The sequence below is a fragment of the Carcharhinus amblyrhynchos genome, chromosome 15 (genome assembly GCF_965287045.1).
Source record: "Carcharhinus amblyrhynchos chromosome 15, sCarAmb.v2.hapA, whole genome shotgun sequence".
Taxonomy (NCBI): domain Eukaryota; kingdom Metazoa; phylum Chordata; class Chondrichthyes; order Carcharhiniformes; family Carcharhinidae; genus Carcharhinus; species Carcharhinus amblyrhynchos.
Window position 1 is genome coordinate 69933089 of NC_137338.1, and position 13270 is coordinate 69946358.

A 13270-nucleotide genomic window follows, 5' to 3' on the forward strand; every position below is an offset into this window, starting at 1 on the left:
TTCTAATCAAGATCTCCTGACTTGGAAACCTGCACCACAATGCTACAGTTTGAAGGTGGTAGGGAGAATTGATAAGGCTGTTGTTTTTTTTAAAAAAAACAGTAGGATCTTTGATTTATTAACCAAGGAATAGAGCACAGAAGCATGGAACTTCTTTTAAATCTTTATAAATCACCGGGGTTAGGCCTCAGTAGGAGTACTATACGCAATTATGGGCACCACCCTTCAGAGAAGATTAGTTATGTAGTGTCAGGGAAGAGGGATTTCAGTTACGTGGAGTGAGTTGCTCTCTTTTGAGCAGAAAAGTCTAGATGGTTTTTGGTAGTGTAAAGAGGGAGAACGGTTCCAGTTACAGGAGGATTGCTAACCAGTAGATACAGATTTCAGCTCACTGGCATAAGAATTGTTTTTACATGGTAGGCCATGGCTTCAAAAAGACACGTGTAGTTGAAGCTTGCACTCGTCCAGATTCACAGGAAAACTAATCTAAAGGGAATGCCAATTTACACTGCATGGAAACAGTATGCTGATTGGTTGGCAAGTGGATTCTGTTTGGAGGTGTTGCCATGGCAAAGCATTTTTTCAACTCCACAAAAGAGCTTGGGGGACAACTATTCTCTGGTTCGTTCCTCAGGCCAATGCCTTGATCTATCTGAGTCAACGGCTTGGTCGAGTTGAAACAAAAACTTGACTGTTCCCTGGCCCATTTCCCCAATGAGGGGCAAAACTCCCACTTGGCATGTGTTGGTCTCTCCCATGGTGCTTTATGGCTGGCGCTATATAAGGCATTAGTCTGTCCAGGGTTGCCAATCTTCCAGGATTTGCCTAGAATCTCCAGGAATTTAGGGTCAATTCCCAGAACCCTACTGTGCGTAATCCTGGAAAGGAATCACTGGGACGTTTAAAAAATGATTTTCTTTGAACTGTTTACAGATAAAAATATTGAAAATGAGAAGAAAGGGCAATTTGGCTTTGCTCAAGCTTCATTCAATTGGGTAATGAGTCTTTGCTTTCCAATTGGTGTAGTCGGAAGGTGATATGTCACAAGGGTGGATGTGTTGGCTGGAGCATCGAGGCGAGTCATGTGATAATGTAAATGAGGCTGGAAATGCGGTTTGAGGCGGTTCAGATAAAGTTGAGATTGATCTCTGGAATGAGTGGATTGACTTTTGAGAAAAGATTGGGAAAACTGGGTTTGTCTCCACTAAAGTTTAGAAGAATGAGGGGTGACTTGATTGAAGTCTATATGGTCTTGACAAACTGGAGACTAAAAGGATGTTTCCTCTTGTGGGTGAGTCCAGAACTAGGGTGGCACTGCTTTAAAATTAGGGGTCTCCTTTGTAGTGATGTGGAGAATGTTTTCTTGGTGGGGTTGAGAGGCTTTGGAACTCCCTGCCTCAGAAGGGGGAAGAGCGATCATTGAATATTTTTAAGGTGGAGGTAGATTCCTGTTAGGCAGGGGAATCGAAAGGTTGAGCTATGAGGAGAGGCTGAATAAACTAGGCTTGTACTCGTTAGAGTTTAGAAGAATGAGGGGAGATCTCATTGAGACGTATAAGATGATGAATGGGATGGATAGGATAGAGGTGGAGAGACTCTTCCCGCTCAAAAAAGACAGTAGGACTAGGGGGCACAGCCTCAAGATAAAGGGGAGGCGGTTTAGAATGGAGTTGAGGAGGAACTTCTTCACTCAAAGGGTGGTGAATCTCTGGAATTCTCTGCCCGTTGAAGTGGTGGAGGCTGCCTCGCTAAATATTTTTAAGACGCGGGTTGATAGGTTTTTGATAAGAGAGGGGATTAAGGGTTATGGGGAGAGGGCGGGAAAGTGGAACTGAGCCACGACAGATCAGCCATGATCTTATTGAATGGCAGGGCAGGCTCGAGGGGCTAGATGGCCTACTCCTGCTCCTATTTCTTATGTTCTTATGTAATTGGGGGAATATAGAACTCAAAACACAAATAGATCCGCCATGATCTTGTTGAATAGTGGAGCAGGTTCAAGTGACCAAATGGCCTAACAGTGCTCCTATTTCATATGTTCATGGGAATACATTTAATCACAGTTGGTAATATTAATCTGAAAAGGGTTGCCAAATGGAAGTAAGCATTTCTATTAAAGGACTTTTCATTGAGAGTCCACGTGTCCCTTTCAGTGAAAAGTTTAATACTTTTTTGTCAGTTCTTTCAGGAAGATTATTGATCAAACATGATCAAAGAAACAAAAAAAAATCTGTCAATTGAAACGCTCCCTGAAAATTAGGTTTCAGAAGGGAATTCCAGAATTGGGATTGAGGCAGCCGAAGGCATCGTTGCCAATGGCAGGGCACTGGAAATTGTGGGAGTGCGAGAGGCCAAAATTGGGGGATGTGGCAACCCAGTCACCCAGCATTGTGGTGTACTTGTCTGTCCAATCCCAAAGACTCCATTTCCCAGTTAGATATTGATTCTCGTCTGTCTGGATTTTGGGATGTCTGTCTGCCCAGGAGTACAGTTGGATGTCTGGCAGTCCTTCTATACCATACCCATGTTTGTGAGCCTGCATTGATGGGTGCCAGCAGCCTGGTTATTCATGTGGGCATCACATCCAAGCCTAATTACTTTATCTGTAACCTTTCTGCAGGTTATTCTAACCTGCACAGAGCTGAATTTGAATACCAGGCTAATTGGACCAGGAGTAGAAATGAGGGGCCCCTTGTTTACCCTTCCTGTGCTCAGAGCGCAAGGCCCCACGTAGGAGGATCACTTAATTCTGAACCCAACCAGGGAAGCTCTATGCAACATGAAAAACATTTGGATTAGCATGCTTTTAGTGATACCGTGGGTGCAGACTCGATGGGTTGAAAGGTCTTATCTGCACTGCCCGCTTTTCTCTTATGAAAATGGATACCTTGGGAGGGAGAAAATGACAAGAACTAGAACTTAGGGGGCATGTCCTCAAAATAAGGGGGAGCAGATTTAGGACTAAGTTGAGGAACATAGAACATAGAACATTACAGCGCGGAACAGGCCCTTCGGCCCACAATGTTGCGCCGACCAGTCTTATTTTTTTAAAAAAACATTGACCCACTAATCTAAACCAATCCCTTTTCGTCCATAAACCTATCCACGGATCTCTTAAACGCCCCCAAACTAGGCGCATTTACAACTGCAGCAGGCAGGGCATTCCAGTCCCTCACCACCCTCTGGGTAAAGAACCTGCCCCTGACATCCGTCCTATAATTACCCCCCCTTAATTTAAAGCCATGCCCCCTCGTGCTAGCTTTCTCCATCCGAGGAAACAGGCTATCACCATCCACCCTATCTAAACCTCTAATCATCTTATATGTTTCTATAAGATCCCCTCTTAGCCGCCTTCTTTCCAGTGAAAACAACCTCAAATCCCTCAGTCTCTCCTCATAGGACCTCCCCTGCATACCAGGCAACATCCTGGTAAACCTCCTCTGCACCCTCTCCAAAGCCTCCACGTCCTTCCTGTAATGTGGGGACCAGAACTGCACACAGTACTCCAAGTGCGGCCGCACCAGAGTTGTGTACAGTTGCAACATGACGCTGCGACTCCTAAATTCAATCCCCCTACCAATAAACGCCAAGACACCGTACGCCTTCTTAACAACCTTATCTACTTGATTCCCACTTGATTCTACTTGATTGAGGAGGAACTTCTTCACCTAAAGGTTTGTGAATCTGTGGAATTCCCTGCCGTGAAGCAGTCGAGGCTACCTCATTGAATGTTTTTAAGGCAAGGATAGATAGATTTTTGAACAGTAAAGGAATTAAGGGTTATGGTGAGCGGGCGGGTAAGTGGAGTTGAGTCCACGAAAAGATCAGCCATGATCTTATTGAATGGCGGAGCAGACTCGAGGAACCAGAGGGCCTACTCCTGCTCCTAGTTCTTATAGGGAGAAAATAGACAAGTAATTGACAGCAAAGATTACTATCAAAGAGATCATTTTTAGTGCAATGAGCTGGTGAAACGTTTATAGAATCTATGGGGTTTCATTTTGCAGTACAGGGTAGCCTGATGACCAACTCTTTTATGAAGCAAAATGAGGAACACTTTGACCGTGGGACTATGAAGGAGGGTGCTGCTAACCGAGAGCAAGTGGGCTTGGTAAGTGTGAGAGCTGTGGGAGACTTGAGTTGGTGAGGAAGTCTTGAGACCATAATGGCGAGGGAGTGGAGATGTTAAAACCAACTAACACTGGGAACTTATCCCGTTGAGTCACGTGTCTCTGCTGGCCGACACACTCACTTGCACTCTTGCTCTAGTTACTCAAACTCAACCCATCGACTCCCAGGATCAATCTCCCATAGGCTGTCCTAGAAATACAGGACAGAAGTTGCCCCTTAAGGGATAAGCAGACAAGATAAGGGGCAATCCTTGACAGTTGGTTTCCCTGGTACTGGGCTTCACCATATTGGAAAGAAAGCGAGGTTTCGGAAATGGTGCTGCTACAACGAGAAAAAGTTGAAAATGCAGTGTCCTTTTGTTAAAAGGACACAGAACAGGCTTGACATGTTTAAATTGTAAAACAATGGGGCAGGGTAGAAAGAGCAGATGGTCTTTAATTTTTAAAAGAACTAGGGTGGCACAGTAGTTAGCACTGTTAGCTCACAGCATCAGAGACCTGGGTTCAATTCCGGCTTTGGGTCAACATGGAGTCCACACATTCTCACGGTTTTCCTCTGGTTTCCCCCCTCAGTACAAAGCTGTGCAGCTAGGTGGATTGGCCATGTTAAATTACCCCTTAATGTCCAAAGATGGGGATTAGTAGGGTAAATGCAAACGGTTATGAGGATAGGGCCTGTGTAAGTTGCTCTGTCGGAGAGTTGGTGCAGACGTGATACACTGTGTGGCCTCCTTCTGCACTGTAGAGATTCTATTCATTGCAAATGTAAACTGTGGAGCCATAGATGGATAATGGGATTAGTTTTGCAAGAGGGGAAGCGAAACAGAGTATGAGGCTTGTGGAGGTCACTTTCAGGGTTGGTAACTGAGATAAAAACTATATAAACAATCAAGGTTAGATTATTGTGTGGATGAAGGACGAGGGAATGAAGGAATATGGGTACAAGTTGCGTCAATGTGATCTGAACTGTTTGTTCTGTGGATGGTCAATGGTGGTACGGACTAATTAGGGAATATGCTGGGGTGTAATAGGCTGAGGCTATTACAGCATGAGTGATGGAACGATCTTCACCTCGACCTACACTTACTGGGGAGAGAAACCACTCCCCCCTCCACACACGTACACACACACACGTGCAGCTACAACACAGGACTACCTGTATGCCAAACAGTGGGATCAGTGTGTGATGGACAGAGTTAAGTGATCCCACAGTCAATGGTCACATCCTGTCATGAATGGCTGTGGACAATTAAATTAACTGCAGGAAGAGGCTCTATATACATAGCACATCAATGCAAAGATCAAGGCACATTTATAGCCATCTTCAGTTCGAAGAACTGAGTGGGTGATCCATCTCGGCCTCCTCCGGAGGGCCCCCGGCATTCCAGATCTGAGTCTTCAGCCAATTTGATTTCATTCCACGTGATACCAAGAAACAGCTGAAGACACTGGACACTGCAATGGCTATGGGACTTGACAGTGATAGTACTGAAGACTTATGCTCCAGAACTTGCTGCACCCCTAGCTAAGCTGTTCCAGCATCTACAACACTGGCATTTGTCTGACAATGTGGAAAATTGTCCAACCCCGTACATAAGTATAAATCCAACCTGGCCAATTACTGCTACCAATCAGTTTACTCTGGATCATCGGTAAAAATGATGGAAGAGGTCATCAACAGTGCTATCATGTGGCACTTACTCAGCAAAAACTTGCTCATTGTTGATCAGCTTGGGCTCTGCCTGGGCCATTCAGCTCCTGACCTCGATACAGCTTTGGTTCAAACATAGGCAAGAGCGCTGAACACCAGAGCTGAGGTGAGAGTCATTGCCCTTGAGTTTGAAGCAGTGTTTGACCAAGTATGACATCTAGCAAAACTGGAGTCAATGGGAATTGGGGGAAAATTGTCTGCTGATTGCAGTCATACCTGGCACAAAGGAAGATGGTTATGATTGTTGGAAGCTAATTATCTCATCCCTGAGGCATCACTGCTAGGGTTCCTCAGGGTAGTGTCCTAGGCCCCATCATCTTCAGTTGTTCCATCACTGATCTTCCCTTCATCATAAGTTCAGAAGTGGAGATGTTTGCTGATTGTGCAATGTTCAGTACCATTCACAGCTCCAGATGCTAAAGCAGTCTGCTGATGTAAGCAAGATCTAGATACTATTCCGATTTGGCTTGCTACATGGTGAACAACATTTGTACCACATAAGTGCCAGGCAATGACCAAATTCAACAAGAGCGAATCCATACATCTGTTCTTGACATTATCATTGCTGAATCCACCACGATTGACACCCTGGGGGTTCCTATTGACCAGAAACCGAACTGGATCAGCCATATAAATATTGTGGCTACACAAGCTGGTCAGAGCCTAAGAATCCTGCAGCAGGTATCTCACCTCTTGACTCCCCAAAACCCCCAGGATGTTAATAGTGATAGATTCAGCAACGGTAATGTCAAGGACAGATGTATAGATTCTCTCTTGTTGAATTTGGTCATTGCCTGGCACTTGTGGTGAGCAACATTGGCACCACACATAGCAAGCCAAGCCTGAACAGTGTCCAGATCTTACTACATATCAGCATGGACCACTTTAGTATTGGAAGTTGCGAATGGTGCTGAACATTGTGCCACCACCTTCACAGCCTGTCAAGAATTCCCAACATTTTCTGTTTTTAGTTGTTGTCCTGCATCTGCAGGGTGTATATATAAACCACAAGCCTTCAGTACTATCATTTGTCAAGTCCCATAGCCATTGCAGTATCCAGTGTCTTCAGCTGTTTCTTGGTATCATGTGGAATGAATCAAATTGGCTGAAGACTCAGGTCTGTGATGCCGGGGCCCTCCGGAGGAGGCCGAGATGGATCACCCACTCAGGTCTTCTAGCTGAAGATGGCTATAAATGTGCCTTGATCTTTGCACTGATGTGCTGGGGAGATATATATCTGCCTTTGTATCAATTCAAAGAGGTTCTTGAAATATTATAGTGGGAAAAACTGTGGAATAATGCCTGTTAGTGGGGTTTTCGAAGTGGCTGGGTACCGTCAGAATTTTCAGACAGTACAAGACTCATGAAGCCAATGTCGCAGTTTAAAGATGTAACCTTTATTTTGACCAGCAGCCACTAGGAGAAATAGTCAAGGCAGCTCCCAAGATAGAATTCATTGTAGGTCTAGCTGTTCTATCATATACAATTCAAAACAGATCAATTATAGATTTTCTTATCAATTACTCCCACTTTTCATTAGTTTTGAATCAATCATCTTTAATATAAATTAACAATAATACTTGTCATATACTTAAGCCAATCACATCTTACAACGCTATTCTGCCAGAAGGTATTGGTCCTTCGATCTGGACGCTAACTCTTGTATTGGCTAACCCCACGTCCTCTGTTGCCTAGTAACCTCAGAGGCTAGCCACAAAAGTTTAAAGTGAACATTCCCGTAAGTTTCCCTACTGCCAATCCAGGTTAACACATGAGTCCACATCTGGGCATGCATCCATCTTAGCTGGACAGTGAATAAACCCTACTCATGAAGTTTGATTAAGTGTTCTGACTGTTCTTACCATGAGAAACTCTGCTGATAAAAACAATCATATTTTTAAGGTTTTAGTATTACCTTAGAAATATGGCCTTGTCCTAATGCCCTTTACCATGATGCTTTGCAGCAATTTGCCTTTGACTGAAGCGAATAATGATTCTTGAAAATACATCAATACATTCAAAATATCAGCATATGTGTTTTCCAATTATAGTCACTTGTTTAAATCTCTTACTGCATTTCATATGTGTGTAAAATGCTTTCTTGTTAGCTTATAAGTCTGTTTTGATCATAGATCATAGAATCCTACAGTGCAAAATGAGACCATTTGGCCCTTCGAGTCTGCACCTACCACAATCACACCCAGGCCCTATCCCCACAACCCTCTGATGCTAATTAAACATGGCCAATCAATCTAACCCACACATGTTTTGGAGTGTGGAAGGAAACCAGAAACAGGGAGAGAACGTGCAAACTCCTGACAGACAGTGACCCAAGCTAGGAATTGAACCTGGGTTCCTGGCGCTGTGAGGCAGCAGAGCTAACCGCTGTACCACACTGCCTCCATTAAAGTCATTTAATAGGCAGTTCTGTCAGTGTCTTAATGTTTAATGGTTTAAAAATCTTTATTATCTTAATCTTAAAAATCTTAGCCTATTAGAATTTCTCCACTTGCAATGTTAAATCAAATGACAGCTGAAATTATGATCCACAAATAAGCAACATCAAAACTTCATTAAGCAACAGCAAATCCTCCATTAATGAGGAACATTTAAAACATAGAAACATAGAAAACAGAAGCAGGAGTAGGCCATTTGGTCCTTCGAGCCTGCTTTGCCATTCATTGTGACCATGGCTGATCATCAGCAACAGGGCACTAAATGCAAATTAACTGCAGAGCACCAAGACACTGGGATTGGAGTTGGGAGATAGCAACCAGTGGGGATTTGATGGCCTGCTACTTCAGTGGGTGGAATCCTGTTGAGGCATTGAGGTCTTGCCTACCAGCTGGAGGCAGTGAGAGACCATCCACACTGCCTGTTTCCAGGAAGGTCCCCTGAACCACAAGCCAATCGAGCATGGCATGGCCTTCCTCTCAGTGATGCCCAAAAGATCGTGAGGCTTCAAGTTTACCAAAAAGAGACATTTTTCTTACCGGAGATTTACTAGTCTCGACAGAGGTTGTCCTGAGGGAAAAAAGAACTCGTTTTACTCCTTGTTGCCAATGTAATAATCTCACCAAGAAGAGATCTATTGATGATTTCCCCCATGGCTATCATAACAGGTAGGAAAGTTAATTGTCAAGAGGAGGTAGACAGTCTGCAAAGGACATTAGATAGTTTAAGTGAATGGGCAAAAATTTGGCAGATGGAGTATAATGTAGGAAAATTTGAACTTGTTCATTTTGGCAGGAAGAACAGAAAAGCAACGTATTATTTAAATAGAGATTGCAGAACTCAGTGGTATAGAAGGATCTAGGCATGCTGGTACATGAATCAGAAGTAACTTATATATATATAGCTATATATAGTAGCTATATATATATATATACATATACATATATATATACAGCAAGTGATTAGTCAGGCAAGTGGAATGTAGGCATTTATTGCTAGAAGAATGGAATATAGAAGAAGGGAAGCTTTACTGCAGCTGTACGAGGCCTTGGTGAGACCACATCTCAAGTACTGTGTACAGTTACGGTCACTTTATTTGGAAAAGGATATAATTACGTTAGACACAGCTCAGAGAAGGTTCATTCTCCTCATTCCAAGGACGACAGACTTATCTTATGAGGGAAGGTTGAACAAGTTGGGCCTTTACCCACTGCCGTTTAAAAGAATGAGAGACCATCTTATTGAAACATGTAAGATCCTGAGGAGATTTGATAGGGCAGATACTGGGCAGGGGATTTCACTTGTAAGCATCTAGAACCAGGGACATAGTTCAAGAAAAAGAGATCTTGCTTTTAAGATGGTTTTGGGGAGAATTTCCTTCTCTCAGAAGATTGTGAGTCTGTGGAAGTCTCTTATCCAGAGATCAAAGGAGGCTGGGTCAATATATTCAAGGCTAAGGTAGATAGATTTTTGATCGACAAAGAGATTGAGGGTTATGGGGGGAGACAGAAAAGTGGAGTTAAGACCACACTCAAATCAGTTGTGATCTAATCAGATGGCAGAGTATAGGGCTAACGGGAGGACTTTGAATAGTGTGGATGAGCAGAGGGATCTAGGTGTATGTGTACATAGATCCCTGAAAGTTGGGAATCAAGTAGATAAGGTTGTTAAGAAGGCATACGGTGTCTTGGTGTTTATTGGTAAGGGGATTGAATTTAGGAGTCGCAGCGTCATGTTGCAACTGTACACAACTCTGGTGCGGCCGCACTTGGAGTACTGTGTGCAGTTCTGGTCCCCACATTATAGGAAGGATGTGGAGGCATTGGAGAGGGTGCAGAGGAGGTTTACCAGGATGTTGCCTGGTATGGAGGGGAGGTCCTATGAGGAGAGGCTGAGGGATTTGGGGTTGTTTTCGCTGGAAAGAAGGCAGCTAAGAGGGGATCTTATTGAAACATATAAGATGATTAGAGGTTCAGATAGGGTGGATAGTAATAGCCTTTTTCCTCTGATGGAGAAATCTAGCACGAGGGGGCATGGCTTTAAATTAAGGGGTGGTAGTTATAGGACGGATGTCAGGGGTAGGTTCTTTACCCAGAGGGTGGTGAGGGATTGGAATGCCCTGCCTGCTGCAGTTGTAAATGCGCCTAGTTTGGGGGCGTTTTAGAGATCCGTGGATAGGTTTATGGACGAGAAGGGATTGGTTTAGGTTAGTGGGTCATTGTTTTGTAACTGGTCGGCGCAACATTGTGGGCCGAAGGGCCTGTTCTGCGCTGTAATGTTCTATGTTCTATGTTCTAGACTGAAAAAGCCTAATAGCCTATTCCTGCTCTTAAACCCTACATTTCCAAAGATCTTTGAGCTTTCCTGCTTGTGTCTTTGGATCCAAACAAAATCACCTGAATTTAAGGTATATTTACTACTTTAAATTCCAGCTTCTAGCTGAAAATGCATCAAGTTTGTAAATTTAAATAAACTAGGCTTTTAAATGGGAATTGGTCTTACCATTGTCCACTGCAGATTAAGAGCAGAATAGAGGATTCCAGCTGGGATCTTGGGACAAATGCAGCACTGGTTCAAAATGAGGTAGACACATCATTGAAATAAAAGTCTGTGGTGTGTAACTGTTGTCTTCAATGATTGGGTGTCTTCGGGGTCAACCCCTGACTGGACAAGCTCCGAGTGCTATCATCACATACATAGCAACATACATCGAAGATAAAAGCAGGAGTAGGCCATTTGAGCCTGCTCCACCATTCTCATGATCATCGCTGAGCATCAAATTCAATATCCTCATCCCCCCTTTCCCCCATATCCCTTGATTCCCTTTAGCCTCAAGAGCTACATCTAATTTCTTCTGCAAATCACACAACACTTTGGCCTCAACTACTTTCTATGTTAGTGAATTCTACAGATTCACCACCCTCCAGGTGAAGGAATTTCTTCTCATCTCAGTCCTAAAAGGTTTACCCCCTTATCCTCAAAGCATAGAAACATAGAACATTACAGCACAGTACAGGCCCTTCAGCCCTCAATGTTGTACCTGGTACCAGTTCTGGACTCCTCCACCATTGGGAATATTCTTTCTGAATCTACCTTGTCTAATCCTGAGATTTCCTCTCACTGTTCTAAACTCCAATGAATATAATCCTAACCAACTTAACCTCTCCCCATATGACAGTCCTGCCATCCCAGGAACCAGCCTGGTAAACCTTTGCTGCACTCTCTCAATAGCAAAAATATCCTTCCTCAGATAAGGACAACAAAACTGCTCACAATACTATAGATGTGGCATCACCAACACCCTAAATAATTGCAATAAAACATCCCTATTCCTATACTCAAATCCTGTTGCTATGAAAGCCAACATACTATCTGCCTTCTTCACTGCCCGCTGTACCTTCAGCAACTGATCCACGAGGTCACCAACGTCTCACTGAGTATCTATGCCTCTCAAATTACACCCATTCAAATCATAATCTGCCTTCCTATTATTGCTACCAAAATGGATAACCTCACCTTTATCCACATTATACCACATCTGTCATGCATATGTGCACACATTCAGCCTGACTAAACCACGTTGAAGCATCTCAGCATCCACCTCACAGTTCATCCTCCCACTGAACTTTGTATCATCTGCAAATTTGGAGCTAATATATTATTAATATATAATTGGATTATATATTAATCCAAATCAGTAATATATAATGTGAACAATTGTTGTCTTAGCAGTACCCCACTAGTTACTGCCAATCAGAAAAAGACCCATTTATTCCAACATTTTGCTTTCTGTTTGTTAACCAGCTTTCTATTCCTATCAAGACACTACCTGCAATCCCATGTGCATTAATTTTGCAGAGTAATCTGTGATGTGAGATTTGTTGAAAGCCCTCTGAAAATCTAAATAAATCACATCTATCAGTTCTCCCCAATTAACTCTAATAGTTACATCATCAAAGAATTCCAATAGATTTATCAAGCATGATTTCACTTTTAGGCTGATTGATTGGGTAACAAATTGTCCCTATATTGGACCTCCCTGATCCTCGCACATTAGGCGTAGACTAAAATCATGAATAGGTCACTGAGACAATGGGACGGCGGCGCGGGCTCGTTGGGCCGAAGGGCCTGTTTCCCGTGCTGTGTTGTTCTTTGTTCTTTGTTTTGTAAATCCATGTTCACTTTGTCTGATTATACCAGTGCTTTCCAAATGTTGTGCTATGAAATCCTTGATAATGGATTTCAGTAACTTCCCCAGTACTGACGTCAGGCTCACTTGTCTATATAAATTAACATTACTGTGACTAGTTCCCGGTTTTCTCTCTACCTCCCCTTTTTGAATAGTGAGCTTATATTAGCTACCATCCAATCTGTAGGAACAGTCCAGAGTCCAAAGAATTTTGGAAAGTTACCACCATTTCTAGGGCCACTTCCTTAAGTACTCTGGGATGAAGATTATCAGGTGCTGGAGATTTATCCACCTTCAATCCCATCAATCTCCCCAAAACCATTTTTCTACTGGTTTTCTTCAACTCCTCGCTAAAACATGATTTTTGATCTTCAAGTCCAGATTCTTTCCTGGTCACCCAAAGGACGCATCATCACAGAGTCTTATCTACCCAAGACTTTGCAACGTGTCCTGGTTTTGACTTTTGAGAAAGCAGAGCACCCTTATCATTTTCATTCTTTGGGTAAAGAAATTTCTGCCCAATTTCTGTAGCATTTCTTAGCAATTCTTTTATATTAATGGTCTCCAATAGCTTCAATTTTGGCCCTGCCTTAGCTCTCTTCAGCAATGTAATGCTTACATTTAAAATTTATTCATGATGTGGGCATCATTGGATCAGCCAGCGTTTAGTGCCCATCCCTAACTGCCCTTGGGTGGGTGGTGATGACCAGTCCTTCTTGAACCACTGCAGTCCATGAAGTGTAGATATACCCAGTGCTACTAGGGAGGGAATTCCAGGAATTTGAC